This window comes from Palaemon carinicauda, chromosome 35 (genome assembly GCF_036898095.1).
Source record: "Palaemon carinicauda isolate YSFRI2023 chromosome 35, ASM3689809v2, whole genome shotgun sequence".
NCBI classification, from domain to species: domain Eukaryota; kingdom Metazoa; phylum Arthropoda; class Malacostraca; order Decapoda; family Palaemonidae; genus Palaemon; species Palaemon carinicauda.
The window spans coordinates 40790585-40811572 of record NC_090759.1 but is presented as its reverse complement, the minus strand read 5'-3'; the positions used below and the strand labels follow the sequence as shown (position 1 = coordinate 40811572).

Here is a 20988-nt window from a genome sequence, read left to right as displayed (position 1 = left end):
GCTACCGTAGCCGCAGGGAGCGTGGTATCCCCAGGACAAATTCCTTCCTAACTAATTCCTGAATCCAATATCTTCCACCTTCTTCCTCTTACCTGCCTCACTTTCAGTTCCTACCTGAGTTCGGTTTGTTATATCACACCCATGGGTGTTCCCATTTCGTAACATTGTTTATTTTATTATCATTGATCAATTTACTTTTACCATACGAAATGTATTTCTTTAATGTCCAGGTTTATATAGTATGTTCTAGTATTTGACCTTAGTTGGTGTTATTTCAAGTTACTATTCATTTGTCTTCCCTTACTGGGATATTATATCTTATCATGTTGATGTTATTAAAGACGACCGTCTTCTACGATAACTCTTGATTAAACCACTAATTGTTATGTTGATTTTAATTCGTTCCCTTATAGTTAATGAAGTTTGGGTTCGTTTCTCTGGTACTATTTCACTGGCCGGCACAGGTTGAGCCCAGAAAAGGGATTTTGACGAAGGGAAAATCTATTTCTGGGCGAGAGACCTGTGCTGCCCAGTGAACCCACCCTAGTTGCTCCCCCCCTGATCAGACCCCAAACTTAAGGGTGCTGTAAGGAGTGATGGGCAAGCGTGGGTAGAGTTAGTGGTACTGATCTACGCGGCAGGGGAGGTTGAACCGCACCTCACTATTGAGGGATTTCGAAGAGGAGAAGTCTAAATGGTACGAGACCTCTGGTATTTCGCCCCAGTTTATACCGACACCATTAGGTGAGCGAGCTAGTTCAACCTAGCATTCCTATACATTTTTTCTCGGGTAATATTAGCAGTTACATTCCTTAGAAATGGTGCATTAGGAGCATTTCACTGGGCGGCACAGGTCTCTCGCCCAGAAATAGATTTTTCCTTCGTCAAAATCCCTTTATTGTTTCTATGTATGCAGAAACATATCGTACATGCTCTCCAGAAGTTTCAGCCAATTACTTTTACAAATAATGAAGATAAAGCTGGCTTTAAATGATGACGTCATCTTTCCTGCGTCGTCTGCATGACTGAGTTTGACAGAATCGTCTCTGTGTTCATTTTTTCACACATGTAGCTATTTTTTTTCCACTTATATTCCGAAACCTTGTACGTCTGGCAGAGATGGAAGGCATTGGTAAAGGGTAGGCGAACGCAAACTACGAACTACGAGAAGAACAGCCACAGTTTCTAAAGACGTAAAGAAGTTACGATGCATGCATGTTTGTTTACTTGCATTTCGTATGTACATTGAGTCCTTGTTTACTTTATAGCAAGGCCAATGTTACCTAAGGTCATGATAATTTTACGTCTTCTGTAGACGAAGAAAATTAAGAAAAAATTTATTACATAAAAAAATAAAACGGAAAATAAAAAATCTGACAGTATTATTCGATTTATGAAGAAGTTTTGATTACATGATTTTCAATACAATTGGTGTCATATTAGTAGAGAAAAATGTACCAAAATTTTTTTTTTAAATCATGATATTTGCTAAAATCAAAAGGTTTTTTATCAAATGACTTGAAATTTTTATATGATGAAGGTATTATATCTAAAACATATATAAAAATGGTGTACAGTATTTTGAATAATTAGAAAAAATGGAGGACAAAGTAGACAATCTCCTTGGTGTGGGTAAGAGTAAGGTTATGAGAAGCATGAGAAGGGAGGGTGGTGCGAGATTGAATGTCATGTTGGATGGAGAGTTACCTGAGGGAGTAGAACATTCTTATAAGTACTTGGAGTCTGTTGTTGCAGCAAATGGTGGAGTGGAAGCCGATGAACGTCAGAGAATGAATGAAGGATGCAAGGTGTTACGGGCAGTGAAGGGAGTGGTAAAGAATAGAGGGTTAGGCATGAATGTAAAGAGGTCTGTGTAAGAAAGTGATTGTACCAACTGTGATGTATTGATCGGAGTTGTGGGGACAAAGTGATGGAGAGACAGAAATTGAATGTGTTTGAGATGAAGTGTCTGAGGAGTAAGGCTGGTGTATCTCGATTAGATAGGGTAAGAACGAAGTAGTGAGGGTGAGAACGGGTGTAAGAAATGATTTAGCAGCATGATTGAATATGAATGTGTTGAGGTGGTTGGGCCATGTTGAGAGAAAGGAAAGTGGATGTCTATAAAAGAAGGTGATGAATGCAAGAGTTGATGGGAGAAGTACAAGAGGAAGGCATTGGCCATCTTCTCCACGATCTTACATAAGCAAGATCAATGCAATTGGTCGATAGCTTGCTGCTAAAAACCTATCCTTACCCGATTTTAAAAAGGCTAAAATGATTGTTAGTTCCCAACCACTTGGATATCTATGATCATAGCATATTCTGTTAATAATGCTTAAAATAAATAACTTTGTATTAACAGGTACATGTATAATCATTGTATATGGAATTCCATCAGGTCCAGGGGCTGTATCGTTACAGGTAGCAAGTGCAGAATTAAATTCTCTTTCAGTAAAAGGAGAATTGTATAATTCTTCCCTTCTTATTGCGAAATTGAAAGCTTTCTTTTCTTCAATGCTCCTATATGGTGACCAGGAGCTGCCTCACACTTACATGATACATTTGAGAAATGATCAGCCAGGGCATTACTTACTAACTTTGGTTGCTCCAGTCACATACTGACCATTTACCTTTAACACTGGTGGTGGGTTTGGGGTGAATTTGCCTGCTATCTTTTTCACTTTCCTCCACACAGATGATGTTGGTGTTCTACTCTTGATGGAGGAAACAAACGACACCCAAGACTGGCACCTAGTTTCTTTCATGGCACGACGAAACTGTGCTCTACATTTCTGGTATATGATTAAATTCTCCTCAGTATGGCGCCTGCGCAATCAAGTTAAAGACTTTCTTGTGGCTCTGTGCAGGGCAGTTAGGTCTGATAATTACCAGGGGACTGGTCGTCGTTTGAATATCCATGTTGTTTTGGGAATGGACTTGACCCCTGCTGTGTGAAAAGTTCCATTAAGTTAGTCTATGGCATCATCAACACTTTCAAACTGTTCTGCATTTCCTTCAATTTCACTTAGCTCTTGAAATCTATCCCAGTCCGCCTGATCAAGATTCCATCAAGGCAATCTCTGTAAAGGTGGACCATTGTTGGTGTTTATAATGATTGGTGCATGATCATTAGTATGCTAATCATTTAATGTTCTCCGATTAAAATCGAGAAGACAGTTAGAGCTTGCAACTGATAGGTCAATGCAGGACAAGGTACCTGTCTGAACATGAAAGTGTGTGGGCTCTCCTGTATTAAGGAGTCTTACATCTTCATTCTACAAAATTGATGATATAATATTACCCCTTGCTTTTGCCAAAATATCACCCCATAAAGGATGTCTACTATCCAGATCTCCTAGTAAGAGAAAAGGTTGTGGGAGTTGTTTAATCAACTCTACTATATTATCATACGAGATGTTATCATTTGGGGGCAAGAAAAGAGAACAAATTATGTATTTTCTCCCTATATCAATCTGTACAACCACTGCCTGCAGAGGTGTACGAATAGACAAAGATATTTGGGGAACATCTAAACAAACGTATATAAGAAATCCCCCATGGCACCATGCTCGTTGATCATATGGTGTCCTATAGCTAACATACTCTCTACTCACGAGGAAAAGGAGTATTAGCATTGAGTTTGCTCTACTGTAGACATACAATTAGAGGGGAGTGCTCACGTATGAGGAGCTTAAGTTCTTCATATTTCACTCTTAAACCCTGGCAATTCCCTTGCAGAATGGGGGAAAAAACTATGGTTTATTTTTTGGAAGACACCTTGGATGAAGTCTTCCCATTGGCAATCTTTGATCTAACACTATTTTCGGGTGGCATCTCTAGAGAAGATCTTGATATATTGGGTTTTGTGTTTGTCTTTTTCTTTGTGTCTTTTGATCTTATTGTTGAGAAGGATGGTGGACCTCAACTTGAATTTCTTGATTTATTTAAGTTGTCTTCAAGTTGATCAGAAACATCAACAGAGAAGACATCATGTTTATTTGAAGTCGTGATTTCAATGTTTCTTATGGTAGGAACATTAAAGTCACGACTTCAAATAAATATGATGTCTTGTCTGCTGATGTTTCTGATCAACTGGAAGAGAGGTCTCTCTCTTTTTCGATTAAAAGGTTGTGACCTATCAGGTTTTTGTACCTTCCCCACTACAGGTTCACCAGGTTAATTGGTTTCAAGTGGAACCTCCATCAGATCAGGCAAGGAGACAGCCTGAGAGAGGTTTTTACTATTGTTTAGAATGGGAGTAAATGGCTTTTGAATATCTTTCAGATCTCTAAGCATCTGTTTTGATTTTTCTACAATTTCTGGATATAAATTTTCAATAGGACTTTCAACCTCTTTAACTACTTTCATATGTTTATTTATGTTAGAAATGAGGAAATAATTTTCGTGTGTGCTTTGGCAAGTTTTTCTTCAGAACCATTGAAAAAGGTTGCCCTGGTCTTATCTGCTTTTCAAGAGCTCTTTTACGAGCCTCTTTAAAAGTAACCCTTTCCATGGTCCTAATGGCCTGAATTTCTTTTAAAAAAACAAACTTAATACAGCTTTTTGATGTAGCTGGATGTGTTTTCCCACAATGTATGCAATTCGGATTTTCTGTGCATGTCCATGACTATTTTTTCTACAGTTGGCACAAACAGCTGGCTTATTATTTAGTTTTTCCTTGCATTTCTGGCTTAAATGGCCATACATTTGGCAATGACAACATCGCAATGGTGAAGGGATTAATGGTTTCACCTTCAAAGATAGCCAACCAGCTTTAATAACACTTGGTAATCTGCATTGATAAAAGTAGCAAGAGGAATACGTTGTTCTCCAACTCTCTTTCTAATTCTGACTATTTTTACTACTAACTTTTCAGTTCATCCTCAATTTCTTTTCCCTATATGTCAAGCAATTCAGGATCATATATCACACCTCTACTCTGGTTGAAAGTGGGGTGCAAAACACATTTGACACTATGACCATCCAAAGTTGTGTGTGTTATTAATCTTTCACCTTATATTGGCGATAGTGTCTCTAGCAAGAGATTTCCATTTCCCTGGAGAAGAATTTTTGGCTGGGCTCCACATATAGTAACTATTTCCCTGTTAGTTTTACAAACATTTACTTGCCCATTTCTTCCATTTTCAAATTCCAAAATAAAAAAAAAAATCATAATTCACTACTTCATAGTGACCATGTAATACTTCTACTTTTCTATATTTTTCTGTACTGTCATCATTTCTCACTCTCTCTCTCTCTTCTTCTCTAGTGTTTTCTTACATTCATTCTTTACATAACGTGAATAAGGTTCTAATGTTACAATATTAGAACCCGAGTTGGAGCTGTCTGTACCGAGGTCCATGTTTGTATTTTTCAGGTCATCAACAGAGGGGTTGGTTTATAAGGAAAAAAAAAGCCGGGTTATCAACCTCTTATCGGAGTATGTCAGTCCTCCTATCCCATGTCGCCCAGCACGAGAAGAGGCTTCAGCGGGGACCAGTCCTCTATTAAAGAGGGGCTGCCTCTCTTTAGGTGGGCGTACACTGGTCAGTGGAGGTAGTTAGCCCCTCCCACCGGCGACTCCAATGCTTGGCGTCACCCATTACCTTGAAATATGGGTGACTTAAAACCAGATCACTGGAGCCCGACTCTTAACAGACTTGTTCTGCACCCAATGGGGTCTGCCAGAGGGTGATGGCGTCTAAATTGGTACAGCTTGAGATGGAATGCCATCCATTCTACACTTTGCCAAATTATTGTTGTAAATGTTGTTGTTGTCATTAATCATTAATTATCAATTATTAATTATTATTATTATTATTATCATCATTACTTGCTAAGCTACAATCCTAGTTGGAAAAGCAGGATGCTATAAGCCCAAGGGCTCCAACAGGGAAAATAACCCAGTAAGGAAAGGAAAATAAAATATTTCAGGAAGAGTAACAACATTAAAATAAATATCTCTAATATAAACTACAGTATAAAACTTTAACAAAACAAGAAGAAGAGAAATAAGATAGAAGAATGTGCTCGAGTGTACCCTCAAGCAAGCAAACTCTAACCTAAGACAGTGGAAGACCATGGTACAGAGGTTATGGCACAACCCAAGACTAGAGAACAATGGTTTGATTTTGGAGTGTCCTCCTAGAAGAGCTGCTTACCATAGCTAAAGAGTCTCTTCTTCCCTTACCAAGAGGAAAGTGGCCACTGAACAATTACAGTGCAGCAGTTAACCCCTTGGGTGAAGAAGAATTGTTTGGTAATCTGTGTTGTTAGGTGATGATGAGAGAGAATATGTAAAGAATAGGCCAGACTATTCAGTGTGTGTGTAGGCAAGGGGAAAATGAACCGTAACTGGAGAGAATGATCCAATGTAGTACTGTCTGGTCAGTCAAAAAATTCCATAACTCTCTAGCAGTAGTATCTCAACGGGAGGCTGGTGCCCTGGCCAACCTTTTATATTCAAACAAGCAAAAGTTGTCAACAAGTTCAAGCCCAAAAGGAAGAGATGGGAAAATAAAAGAAATAACCAAAAGGAAGAGATGGGAAAATGAAAGAAATAACCAAAAGGAAAAGAAAAAGTGCTGACTGATTTAGTTGGATCAACAATTGGGCACCGAGGTCCAATGGGAAAGCAGTTCCCACTGTTAATTAGAGCCCAGCTGCTAATCCCTAACCCCCGCATCCTTGTCAAGGCTTCAGCATCTGGGGGGAAACGAAGCAGTGAGGATGAGAATGCTTGTATGAAATGATTTAGCAGCTAGAGTAGATATGAATGTATTGAGGAGGTTTGGCAATGTTGAGGGAATGGAAAGTAGCTGTCTGCTAAAGAAGGTGATGAATGCAAGAGTTGATGGGAGAAGTACAAGAGGAAGGCCAAGGTTTGGGTGGATGGACAGAGTGAAGAAAGCTCTGGGTGATAGGAGGATAGATGTGAGAGAGGCAAGAGAGCGTGCTAGAAATAGGAATGAATGGCGAGCGAATGTAATGCAGTTCTGGTAGGCCCTGCTGCTTCCTCCGGTTGGCTTGGTGACTGCGGAGGTAGAAGCAGTAGGAAATTCAGCATGTGAAACTTAATTTTTGGTGGATAATGGGGGAGGGTGGGCTGTGACACCCTAACAGTACCAGCCAAACTCGGCTGAACCCATCGTCTGGCTGGGAAAAGCGGAGAGGAAAGGTTCCCTTTTGTTTGTTTGTTTGATGTCGGCTAATCCCAAAAATTAGGGGAAGTGCCTTGGTAAATAGAATAAAATAGAACTTTTGATGATAAGAGTGAACTATGAAAAAGCCTTTGATAGTGTGTACCAGTGTATTTTGTGGAGAATCCTACATTATTATGGAGTTTCTTTTAAATATGGAAATTTGATTAAGTTTGTTTAGTAGCATAGTAATTACAAAGTAATGTTAGTAAAGTCCTCAAATGAATTTCTAGTGAACATTGGAGTACTCCAAGGGAATGTGTGGTCACCTATGTTGTTTATCCTCCTCATGGGTCTTTTAATACATAGAACAGTTGGGGATGGTGAAGGATTAGACTGGATTGGTAACAGGAAATAACTGACCTAGATTATGCTAATGATGCTGTCCTTATTAGCAGAACACCACAGGATTTGCAATGCCTACTTACCAGAGAGCATGAAATACCATGGGAGGTTGGGCTCAAGATAAATTGAGGAAAGACAAAGATGATGAGAATGGAATATGCAATGGAAGATGAAATATCATTGGAAGGAGAAAGGATTAATGATGTGGAATCATTTAAATATTTAGGAACTATAATCTCTAATACATGATCTTTAGAAATGGAATTTAATGAGTGATTGAAAAAAGCAAATCAGGCATTGGCAAGGTCAAGTAAAATTTGGCAACAAAATTTTGCCTGAAATTACATATAGAAAATCAGGCAATATATCAGTTTAGTGTGAGATCCGTGTTACTGTATGGACACGAGTCGTGATATGAAAATGAAACAATACCCAACAGATTTTGTAGATTTAAAAACAAAGCCCTCAGAAGAATGTTGGGAGTGAAATGGCAGGAAAAGAATAGAAATGAAACTATAAGAGAATTACTTGAGTGTGATATGTGGACAAGATCATGGTGAAGGGTAGATGGACATGATTTGGTCATCCTCTTCAAACTCCCCAAGAGAGATTAGTTCACCAAACTTTCAACTGGGCTCCACAAGGCACTAGATGAGTTGGGAGACTCAGGCCTACAAGGCTGAGGACTATGATGCATGAAGTAGGAGATGATGAATGAAGAAGTATTGATTTAGAAGCTCAAGATAAAGACGGCTGGCAAAATCTAACCGAGGCCATTCGCGACAATACGCGGAGATGATGATGAACAGATTTGTAACGCTAATAGCTGTAAACACAATGATACACGTAGATTTTTTTTTTCCAAATTCTATTCTTTATTTTCTCAACTATCATTTTCACAAAATGATATTATTTTCATGTCTTAGATATATATTTCATATCATGTCCATCGCTATTATGAGTAAAAGTTAGCCTACTGCCATATTTCCATTTATTGACATTCTACGCAGTATTTGTCAAGTAAATGTAAACTACGTATTTCATACAAACCCGGAATTACTAGTACTTATTAGTCTAACGAACTATATTTATATTACCCCTCTCTCTCTCTCTTTTGTCATCAGAAAAAAATTTTAGGGTTCATTGTATATACAGTATGTCTTATAATTATTCATTATTATAGACTTCTTGTGTCAAAGGAAATAAACCGATATTTTCTGGGTCGACCTGTGGCGGCCGGTGAAAAGGGGGTCCTTCTAATACACTTTTCTGATAAAATCTTCCAATTATACCAGAGAAAGATAAAAGCATGGAATGCAGAGGTTACTACCCTCGCGCGAGCACCTTGTGGGTGTCGTGTATAAAGCAAAGGCGCGTGAAATCCACTATTCACAGGTTGTCTTCCATTTAGTTAATTCCTTCGTCAAAGGGATGGGCCGATACAGAGGCCCCAGCCAACCTACCAGAGCCACGCCACCCACGCCCGACGCGAGCGCCATCTGAACAACATCCTTCTTTTTGGACTGCTACAATTGTGGGATATTTTGTGGTGCTCTCGGCTATTTTCACACTCGTGGATTTATTTCGTCATGACCGAAGCTCCATCTTCACCCATTCCAATGTTAAGTACCATAGTTTGTTTTGACAGCTTTTTGTAGTACCGGGCTTTTGTTTTATATCCAGTATAGTCTGTTTTATCATTCCCGTCTGGCCCGTCCACGGCGGCCATTGTTTGTTCTCTTGTCTTGGGGAATTCATCTTAGTCTGCCCGTTTAGTACTCTGTCACTTAGGTTCTTGGTTAAGTCCCTGGCCTTATGCCTTTTGAACCGTTATTATTTTTATCGTTATTATGCTCATGGTACTTTTTGCTAGCAAGTCCAGTCTACGTACAAGATTAGCGTTCTAGCTTTATTATTGTTTAGTACCCGCCCAACCGGGGCGTTCGTCACTCGACTTTTCTATTTAATTTGGGTTTTAGCAGACGCTATTCTTCGTTCGTAGTCTTATCTTGATGTTACAATTTTATTTTATACGTTTATAATAGTGTTGTGTGCTTATTAGTCCTGATTTTGTGTCCAAGGGAGCGAGAGCTTGGGGTTCCCGTTTTCTGTTCGCAGTCACGAGTTAACCCTTTCTCTCGTTTTCTTTCTTATCTCAGGTGGGTGAGCGGATTTCCTGTTTTCCGTTTTGTGCGTTCAACGGGTTCTCCCTCCCTCACCTCTCCCCCTACGGGTGTATGATAACTTACGAGTTACTTAATTTTGGTTTCTTTTCAATAGTTAGCGTTATTTATTAGGTCCGAGTTCCGTCCTCTCCCCGTTACGGCTTGGGAGTAGTTCTGAACATTTTTCCACTCCGCCTTGAGTTCTACTCCGCCATGAGGGATTCTCAATGACTTTAGAACTATTGTTATATATATATTCTTTACTTACAACCCTCTGGGCCGGCTTCATATTGTTTAGATACGACCCTCCGGTGGCCCTTACTACGGTCTCAGGCCACGGCCATATCCACACAATAGCCATTGTTATTACAATTGAGTTATTATTCACAATATAATTATTCAGGACCTTTCATCTCCCTCCGGCTTCACCGGAGATCGTAAATACGCTTTACTATTATCTTAGCCTTAGCCTTTAGCTACGGCTTGTGTTTTATAAATTTCCCAATTGAATTATTCAGGACATCTCATCGCCCTCCGGCTTCACCGGAGATCGCCCATACACTTCACACTTATATTTGCCTTGCCTTTAGCTAAGGCTTGTGTTTTATATTTATTTTAAGGGCCTGTCACTGCTTCCCCGACCCTCAGAGGTCGGCAGATTGCTTTAGATTATTTATTCTTCTGTCATTAACAGACAGTAGTTAAATTCAAACAATTGAATATAAAAGCACCAGCAATGGTAATGGGGCTGTATCATCTTAAAAAGTGATAATCATACATTAGTTAAATGCAATATTGGAGCTTAAGGGAATTCAGTGAGAGCCGGAGCTCTATAATAATAGGGGATTTTTAACCCCTTACCAGAGTTTCAAATAACACCAAGACTCATGTCTCCTTTCTTTTACAGAAGGTCCGTTGTACTGCCCATGGATGCCCTGCCTCGTTCAACGACCCCGTTGGGCATGACCTCTGTCGGTCCCATGCATACTGCGCCATCCCCTTTATCCGGGAACCGGGACAGGCCCAATATATGGTCTGGTTCCCGGATTTGTGCTCGCTCTGTTACAAGCTGTCCTCAATTCTACTGAACGATGATGTAAGGGGGTTTTCCTTTTGTTCCTTATTTCTCTTTGGCAGACACTAATTTAGCCATTAATATGATATACACAGTATATTTTGGAGAGCAAACCCCCTCCTGCATCACTAATCACTGAAAATCTTTCAGGCCGATGATGACTCTCTTCGATCAGCAAGGGCTACTCTTCGTCCTTGGGTGTCGGGCTTCGGCAGGAATGCCCCGTCTGGCGCACACTATCTCCTCAATGGAGACATGGCCTCCCGTCTCTTCCCAGGCTCGACTACTGCTGCAGTCTCTCCTGAAGTTGCTGCCCCCTTAATTGAAGAAGTCAGGGCCACCATTTCCGCGGAGGACGAACCCCTCGCACCGCTGGACGTGGCAGATCTAGATATAGACGTAGAACCCAGGGACGAGCAGGTAAGTGGTGCCGAGTTTGTGGAAACCCTTTTCTCTCCTACTCCCTCTTCTACCTCTTCCTTTCTAGGTTTTGATAACTCTAAGGCTTCTACTCAGGATCCCTCTGTCTCCGTACGACCCAAGGTGAAGCCACTTCGCACTTATAAGTCTTCAGCTTTGCCAGTATCAACGTCACCGGTCCCCGGACCCTCGACAGCTCCTGATATTCATATTGCTCCTCGTAAAACCACGACTCCTAAGAAGTCTAAGTCTACCAAATCCAAGACAACACCAACGGGTGGCTTTCAGGTACCCTGGGGCGATCTCTTCCCCGTCGAACTGGTCAGAGATTTGGTCAGAGGACAACTTCAACATCAGTCTGGGGCGATGACAGAGATTAAGGATATGGTGGCTACTCTGATCCGCGCCGGAACTCAGCTTCCTCCCCCTTCCGCCCCAGACGCATCGAAGCTACCTCCCTTCGATAAAAACAATCCTTGGCGGTTTGCCTTGCATGCCCCATTCTTAGATGGTTCCCTAACTCTGGAGGGCATAGGCACCCGCCCTCTAGAGGACCTGGAGTTCTACCCCCCGGGCCTAGAATTCCCGTTCAATGGCTTCGTACGTTTAAAGGAACATGCATTGGTCCGTATGGACAAGGTACCGAAGGAAACGATGATATTTCCAAAAGAGCAGGCCCAGGCTATCTGGGCCAGAACACTATCAGAGTGGGGGTGTATTAACTCCAAGCTCACCCCACACAAAGGTGCCTACACTATTTTTACGACAGCGGCCTCCATCTCTTCGCCGCTCATAGACAAAGTCACAGAGCTGATTATACAGGCCATCAAGGAAGGCTCTTCCATGCCGGCTCTCAAAGAGACGGACCCCACCTCTTTGCTTATTCCGGGTACCTCTGCAACCTGGGATGACGCGGCGTCTACCTTCACAGTGGGGAAGCTAGACCCGGACTGTGCCTCTACTCTTTTCTCTGAGAAGCTTCCCAGATTAATAGAGAGTCTTCTCAAAACTGAGTTCGAGACCCGTAATAGACTAGCTAGGTCCCTCCACTCCATCACCTCCATGGAGTCCCTAGCATCGCTTTACCCAGAGGAAACGCTGTTCAGAGTCGCCACAAAGAACCAGCTGCTGTCCTACCAAATAGACCTCCATGACTTCTGGTCGGCTCGAGTTAGTTGCAGGAAGTTCGTTCTGTCTGAGGCCTCCATCAGACATGAACCGAACAGGCTGATAGCGTCCTCCTGCTGGGGTAAGAACCTCTTCCCTCAGACCGAAGTTGATAAGGTTCTTCAGGACGCGGCGAGGGCAAACCAAAATTTGCAGGTAAGGTGGGGCCTCTCAGCCAAAAGGAGGTTCGAACCCCAGAAACAAACGTTCTTCAAGAAGAAGCAGAGGTTTAGTCCCTACAAGACGGTCCGGGGTAACCCGTCGCCAGTCTTCCGCTGCCTCGACTTCTCAACAACCGGCTCCCCCTCAGCAAGTAGTCTACCTCACTGCTCCCCCTGGTACACAGCCCAACCCCTCTTGGATGTCCTCTCCTGCATACAACCCTGCCTACGAATCCTCCGGTTCCTTTCGTGGACACCAGAGAGGAAGTTTCAGAGGTAGAGGACAGTTCCGCCAACGCGGCGGACCTTGAGCAAGGGGTGCCCGTGGAGGGAGGGGACCTAGGTTCACTCCCTCCCAATGATGTGATGCCGGTAGGAGGGAGACTTTATCACTTCCGAGACCATTGGACCTTCAGTCCATGGGCTCACAGCATAATATCCAGGGGCTTGGGTTGGAAATGGTCACAGGGATCCCCTCCTCCACCAGTGACCTTCTTCCAGAGACCCACTCCCATCCTAGAAGAGTACACCGCAGAGTTACTCAAGAAGAAAGCGATCAAACGGGTTCGATCCCTGAAATTCCAAGGCCGCCTGTTTACAGTCCCGAAGAAAGACTCGTCGGCGTTGAGGGTAGTTCTGGACTTGTCGAAACTAAAATCTTACATCCTTTGCGACAAGTTCCGTATGCTGACTATCTCTCAGGTACGGACCTTACTTCCCCGTGGGGCCGTCACCACCTCTATCAATCTTACCGACGCCTATTATCATGTCCCAGTAGCTCGAAACTTCTCTCCTTACCTAGGCTTCCGTCTCGGCAAGAAAGCCTTTGCATTCAAAGTCATGCCCTTCGGTCTCAGCATTGCCCCCAGGATATTCACGAAACTGGGGGAGATGGTGCTCGAACAACTCAGAAACCAAGGGATACAGATCATCGCCTATCTGGACGATTGGCTCATTTGGGCCCAGTCGAACCAGGAATGCAACAGAGCTACGTTGAAGGTACTCCACTTTCTCGCCAAACTGGGCTTCCAAGTCAATCTCCGAAAGTCTCTCCTACAACCATCAAGCCACTTTGAATGGTTAGGCATCCGTTGGGACCTTTCAAAGCACAGGCTCTCCCTTCCTCCCAAGAAGGTAAGGGAGATAGCTTCCAAGGTCAGGAACTTTCTCAAACACAGACAGGTGTCCAGAAGAGCTTTAGAACGAATCCTCGGCCTTCTCCAATTTGCCTCACTGACCGATCTCCTATTAAAAGCCAAACTCAAAGACATCAATCGAGTTTGGAGAAAGAGAGCGACAATACCTTTAAGAGACAAGACCTCGAAGATCCCATCTTAAAAATGAGACTACAACCATGGTCCGAACGGAGGAACCTCTCCAAATCGGTTCCTCTACAGTTCCCCTCTCCACAAGTAACAATTCATACCGACGCGTCTCTGAGTGGATGGGGGGGTTACTCCCAACATCAGATGTTTCAGGGCTCTTGGTCACCTGTCATGAAGCAGTTCCATATCAATGTTCTCGAAGCCATGGCGGTGTTCTTGACCCTGAAGAGAATCTCTCCTCCGAGGTCAGTCCACATCAGAGTAGTCTCAGACAGCACGGCAGTAGTCCACTGCCTCAACAGAGGGGGATCCAAATCACCCAACCTGAATCAGATCCTGGTCACTATCTTCACCTTGGCAGCCGACAAAGACTGGTTCCTGTCAGCAACTCACCTAGCAGGAGTCCAGAATGTGATAGCAGACTCATTATCCAGGACAAAACCACTGGAATCAGAATGGTCCCTGGACATACACTCCTTCCGGTGGATACTCAGGCTGGTTCCAGGTGTCCAGGTAGATCTATTCGCGACCCAACTCAATCACAAACTTCCATGTTATGTGACCCCGAACCTGGACCCTCGGGCTTATGCCATGGACGCATTAACCCTGGATTGGAACCATTGGCAGAAGATCTACTTATTCCCTCCAGTGAATCTTCTACTGAAAGTCTTACACAAACTCCGCTCCTTCAACGGGGCAGTGGCTTTAGTGGCACCTCACTGTCCAAAGAGCAGTTGGTTTCCTCTCCTCCTCGAGTTGAAACTCCGTCCCTTCCGGATCCCATTCCCCAAACTGACCCAAGTGGTCCAAACTCGGACTGTGTCAGATTCCTCAAGGATAGCCAAAACCCTAACTTTGTGGATTTCATGAAGTTTGCGGCTCATAAGGATGCAAACATCGACCCGGATAATGTCCTCTTTATAGAATCAGACAAAAGGGACTCTACGATTCGCCAATATGATTCGGCAGTTAAGAAACTAGCAGATTTCTTAAAGAATTCACACCATTCGGTTATGACTCCTAATTTAGCCATCTCCTTCTTTAGGTCCATATTTGACAAAGGCCTAGCAGCTAGCACTATAACCACCATTAAGTCAGCTTTGAAGAAAGTCTTCCTGGTTGGGTTTAACATTAACCTGGCGGATTCTTATTTCTCGTCTATTCCAAAAGCATGTGCTAGGCTTCGGCCTTCGGTTCGCCCACAATAGGTCTCTTGGTCTCTAAATGATGTCCTCAAACTTGCCTCCGACACAGACAATGAATCCTGCTCCTATATCACTCTTCTTAGGAAGACTTTATTTCTAACAGCTTTGGCCTCGGGTGCTAGAATCTCAGAACTAGCAGCTCTCTCACGAAACTCAGAAAACATAGATTTCCTCCCTTCAGGTGAAGTACTTCTTTCTCCAGACAGGGCATTCCTAGCTAAAAATGAAGACCCCCAAAATAGGTGGTCCCCTTGGAAGATTATTCCTCTTCTCCAAGATACTTCTCTATGTCCAGTCACTACTTTCAGGGCCTTTTTAGCCAGGACTGCTACCCGAACGTCTGGCCCCTTGTTTATCAGAGAACAAGGAGGTACCATTTCCATACAGGGTATTAGGCAACAGATCCTATACTTCATTAAACAAGCCAATCCGGGATCATTTCCCCATGCTCATGATATCCGGTCAGTAGCTACCTCCATCAATTATTTCCAAAATATGGACTTTGATGACCTTAAAAAGTACACCGGTTGGAAATCTCCTATGGTCTTCAAACGCCACTATCTAAAGAACTTACAGGCCCTTAAATACCCAACGGTTGCAGCTGGGAGCCGTATCTCTCCACAATGATCTCTTGTTCTTCCTTTCTTCAATCTCTTTTCTTCTCCCTCCTACCCGCCACTCGCACCACAACGCCGCTTCCTTGGTGGTTCGTTAGCCCTAAGATTATTACATATTAGGTTAATATGATTGTAACTATTATTGTGTTTAACGTAATTTTAGCGATGGGGTATTCTTAGCCATGTCAGTTTTGCTGCATGTTGTGCTCTGATACTCAGAGGCTTCCCTGTTATCATGTTTGTTTAGCCTTACGCTCACTATGTCCTGTGGCTAGTTTATGATTTATGCTTACTTACCTTAAATATATATGGTTTTCCTTACATGGTGTTTTTTCTCTCCCCTCATTAAACTAGTAGTTATTATTGGGCTTGGAAGGCATTCTCTGGTACATTTTCACCGGCCGCCAAAGGTCGACCCAGAAAAGGGATTTTGATGAAGGAAAAATCTATTTCTGGGGAGAGACCTGTGGCGCCCGGTGAAACCCTTCCCTTTTATTTTACACGATCCCACCCTTTCCTTTCCAAGCCATCATGTTCAATACAGAAGGATGTTGTTCAGATGGCGCTCGCGTCGGTCGTGGGTGGCGTGGCTCTGGTAGGTTGGCTGGGGCCTCTGTATCGGCCCATCCCTTTGACGAAGGAATTAACTAAATGGAAGACAACCTGTGAATAGTGGATTTCACTCGCCTTTGCTTTATACACGACACCCACAAGGTGCTCGCGCGAGGGTAGTAACCTCTGCATTCCATGCTTTTATCTTTCTCTGGTATAATTGGAAGATTTTATCAGAAAAGTGTATTAGAAGGACCCCTTTTTCACCGGGCGCCACAGAAATAGATTTTTCCTTCGTCAAAATCCCTTTTCTTTACATTTCTGTATAACATAAGGTTTGTTACTGAAGAGTGCAGTAGTTTTATATACAGTATTTCGAAAGCTATCTATCGTGGAATTGTCATACAATCACATAATGACTTCACAACTATTGTAATATAAAAGTTTTCTTTACACATACAATCACAGTACTTACTATTATTAGGAGTAAAATAATATAACAAAAATAATTTTGAAAAATTATTCTATAACCACTTTACGGTATTATAAATAGAAAGAAATTTCAGCTGTTTAGAGTGAAATACAATAGAAAATAAAGCAAACTTAAGAAAAATTTATTCTGTAATAAGCAACAAAACAAACATGGATATTTGGGTTATTAAAGAGTGAATGTCCAGGTACAATCAAACCTCTAGCTACGAGGAATCGGCTTACAAAATTTTCTCTTTACAAAAGAAGATGCAAAGAATTTTACAACCTGGATTACAAAAAATATTTTGGACAATGAAAGTCGGTACGGAGCGGGAGCCCGACCGTATACGAGACGGATTTTAAAATTAAGCGCCGCCAGCCCGTAAACTCACTACCATCCTCCTGCGTTCCCATTGGTTATCTCCCTACTAGGATGCGAGTTACCACCATAAGTTTCTCGAAGGGGGTAGCCTTCGAGAGTGCCTCTATAGAGTGGTCGAGAGGCAGCGTTGGAAGAGATTCTCCAAGGATCTCGTAGTACCTCCTCTAAAACACATACGGACGAGGTAAGAGCTTGGAGGACGAGTTGGAGCAGAGAGAAGAGTTGGAACCACTTGCCTGAGACACAGCCTTCTGTTTGGCACTCTTCAACCCCTGGTCCTATGAGGTTTCTGAGTGCCATAGAACTGGTCAAGGACCGTTTCTTTCCCATCTAGAGGGGCTGCCGATGGATCTGGAAGTCCATTGATGGAACGGATGCAGGCTAGGACCTGCCAGAAGGCGTGTTCCGACTCCTTCCTCTCATCCTCTGTAAGCTTAGGGCTAGCGGCTGCTGGCAGAGCGTCGTCCTCGAGATCACTCTGCCCTTCCACGTCCAGGCTCTCATCCATAGGAGCCCGGCGTGGGTCGAAGTCAACTATATCGACTGGGGATAGGAACACTACCGGGAAGGTGCTTGCTACCGGCTGCCTGGGAGGCAGTGAGGAAGGAGGCCTGGCCGAGGATTTGGGAATGGTGAACAAATCCTTCGGTTCCCTCCTACGAGGCCGGAGATCCTCTGTCCCCAAGGGCCTAGAGGACTCCGTTGGCTTAAGGCTGGAAGGTAAGTCCATTGCCGTACGGGATGAATCCCGTCCGGTCGCAGGTCGTGCCTCATTAGACACTATCTCGACCAGTAAAGAAGGGAGGGAGTCTCCATAGTAAGTAACCCAATCCTCCTTGGGGGCTGAAGGACGAATCCTTTACCTTTCCCCCTTTGGCCTGGCCTGTGGCATCTTGAACTGCAGGGGGCTACCCTGAGGTTCATGCCTAATCTCCTCCAGAGGTCTTTTGCGAGGGGATGATCGTCTCCCCTTGCCTGAGGGGCCAGCCTGTGCGAGAACTCCCGACCTCCTCCTAGGATCGGAGGGAGGAGAGGACCCCGGGAAGAGAGGAGGCGACAAGGGAATCCTAGGTATATCACCTAAGGACTGGGAGCGGGGAACGACTCCCTTCATAGCTTGGCGCATTACATTAAATAAGTTGCTAAGCCACGGGGGGTCACGGGCTCCTGTGGAACTAGGGGGAAGGTCCTTAGGAAAGGACTGCTCCCTGGGTTTAGGAACCTGGGCAGGTTCCTTAACCCTCTTGTCCGATGGAGGCTTCCCAACAGGCAAGATAGGCACAGGCCTACCCTTAGGGATAGGATCTGGGCTCGGTCGCACAAGCGACCGTTGTCTCTGTTGAGGCCCAAGGGGCTCGAGAGACTGATTGTGAGTGCCAAGATGGTCGTGTGCTCTTGTGCCGAACTGTTGGTAGGCGGAAGGGGGCTCGCACGCTCGCCTCTCCCAATTGCGCGCAGCTTCTTCGCGCCCCTGGAGCGCATGAGGTTGTTCGCGCACCTGGCCCACAGTGCGTTGCTCGCGCGCATGGTGCGCAGGGCGTTATTTGCGCGCATGGCGCGCAGTGTATTATTCGCGCACATGGCGCGCAACAGAATGTTCGCGCGCATGGTGCGCAACAGGATGTTCGCATGCATGGCGAGCAATAGGCTGTTCGTGCATATGGAGCACCATAGGATGAACCTGCGCGCCATGGTCGCCATTTTGTTTATACGCCAAGTCGGTTGTGCACGCCGATTCAGTCGTGTGCGCCAATTTGGCCGTACGCGCCAAGTAAATCGTGCGCGCCAACTTGGTCGTGCGCGCGAGAGCTCTCAGGTTGTTGAGAGAACTCACTTCTACGCTCACCCGAAGGTTCACGATAGCTTGTGTTGTGTGAGCGCGAACGATCAACACAAGAGTTTAAAACTCTCTGTCATGATAAGAATGACTCCGGTCACGAGAACCCGAAAGTTCAGCGTGAACTGTGTTGCGCGAACTCGGAGGAGCAACGCAACGAGAAACCGGAGTTTCTCTGTCACGAAACACCGAAGTGTTAGCGCGACTAGAGTTACGAGAGCCCAAGGGTTCAGCGTAACTCAGGTTACGAGACCCCGAAGGGTCAGCGTAACAAGGAATCAAAATTCCTCTGTCACGAGATCCCGAAGGATTAGCGTGACTGACGGTACGAGAACCCAGAGATTCAACGTCACTGTCGTTACGAGAGCCCGAGGGTTCAGCTTAACAGAAACCCAAAGGTTTCAAGTCGCGAGAGCCCGAAGGTTCAGCGCGACGGAGACCCGAAGGACTCCTGCTGTCATGAGAACCCGCAGGATCAACATGACTAGAGTCCGAAGACTCACGATCACGCTAGCCCGAAGGGTGATCGTCACGAGACTCCGAAGGGTCAACGTGAGGAGAACCAGCAGGTTCAAAAAGACATCTCCTCACAGCCCGAGGAGGAGAACGCCCATGGTGGAGAGGGGTTACCCACCCTCCACTCTACAAACCTCCGGAGAGGAACGTACAACAGACTCCGCCCGAGGGGGAGACTGAATAAGGTTGACAGATAAATCCTCCGCAGGGGAGGAAAGTTCGCCCGAAGAAGAACTACGCTTATAACAAGGTTCTCTTTCCGCCCCTGGAGGAGAACCTAAAGCGTAAGGAGACTGCTGATGCACAGAGGCAACCTTCTCTCGCGAACGAGAGATATGTTCCCCCGAGGGGGAAGCTCGCCTTGGAGAGAGCCCTGCCACCGCCCCTGGTGGGTTAGCTAACTCCTTGGCGTTGGAACCAAACCCAAGGTCTGGCAAGGAACAGACGCTCCCTGGAGGAAGAGAAGGAGCCGACTCACTAGGGGAGCCGTCATCCTCGTCTATCCCCCAGGGTTGACCTGGAGTCACAAGCCCTGCGCTACTGCTCGACCGTACCCCGGAAGGGGCTGGTCAAGGATTAGCTTCGGGCAGAGATTTTGGCGTAGAAGAAGCAGAAGCCCGCGATTTCTTAAATTTCGAGAAAGACCCCGAAAGTGAAGATTCGCGTTTAGACTTTTTCTTACGCGCAAACATCTCCCACTGAGAAGTAGGCCACTCCTTACACTCGGAACAGTTGTTGTCCCGCAAACACTGAGTTCCCCGGCAAGCCAAGCATAAAGGATGTGGGTCTGTCTCCAAGGACGACATGAAGGTGCCGCAGCGGCGGCCCTCAATCCCAGGACATGTCCGCATAGCGGGACAAAAACCATACACACACCGACACACACAAAAGAAAAAGGAAAAGCAATAAAGTCAAGGCAGTTTGTTAACGAGAGAGAGACGGCACGTCTACACTCTACCAAGCCAAAAGTAAAAGTGGTTACTCTTCCGACAGGTGTGAGTGAGCGGGGTAGCTAGTCTACCCCAACCCCCTCCCGCTAACTAGCGGATGGGGTAATTATCCCTCACTAAAATTGTCTTGGCTGGTTTTCAGCGTTGCCGAAAGTAATACCCTAATAAATAGCGAAGGTTTGTATCTGTGTCGGAACAAAGAAATTTTATGCTAAATTTATCGCAAAGTGTTAACATTTCCTGCCATTTGTAGATGTGTTTCTTAAAATTAAGTGTTAATGTTTACTGCCATTTATAAATCTGTTTTGTAAAGTCAAGTGTTTACTTTTTCTGCCACATGTACGTAAACGTTTTCATCCTCCTCTACCACCCCGCACTTCACTCTCAGACAGCGCCTCACTCCAAAGGTAAGGTTCCACATTTTTGTTACTTTATTCTTACTGTTTGCTCTAATTAAACACTTCTTTTTTAGAATATTAATGTTAATTTATTACTAAAAGATCAAAATACAGTACTTTTCATATATTTAGTACTGTTTAGTGGCGAATATCCCTTTTATTATCATTTAATGTGGTGTTATTCTAGGGTGTGGAACAAATTA

The 20988-nt window shown here is 44.3% G+C and overlaps 1 protein-coding gene across 1 annotated transcript in view; it reads right to left on the bottom strand.

The window, feature by feature from the left end:
- LOC137627246 (poly(A)-specific ribonuclease PARN-like) overlaps positions 1 to 20988 on the bottom strand; it is a 506907-nt gene that overhangs the window by 166357 nt on the left and 319562 nt on the right. The gene's annotated exons all lie outside the window — the stretch shown is intronic.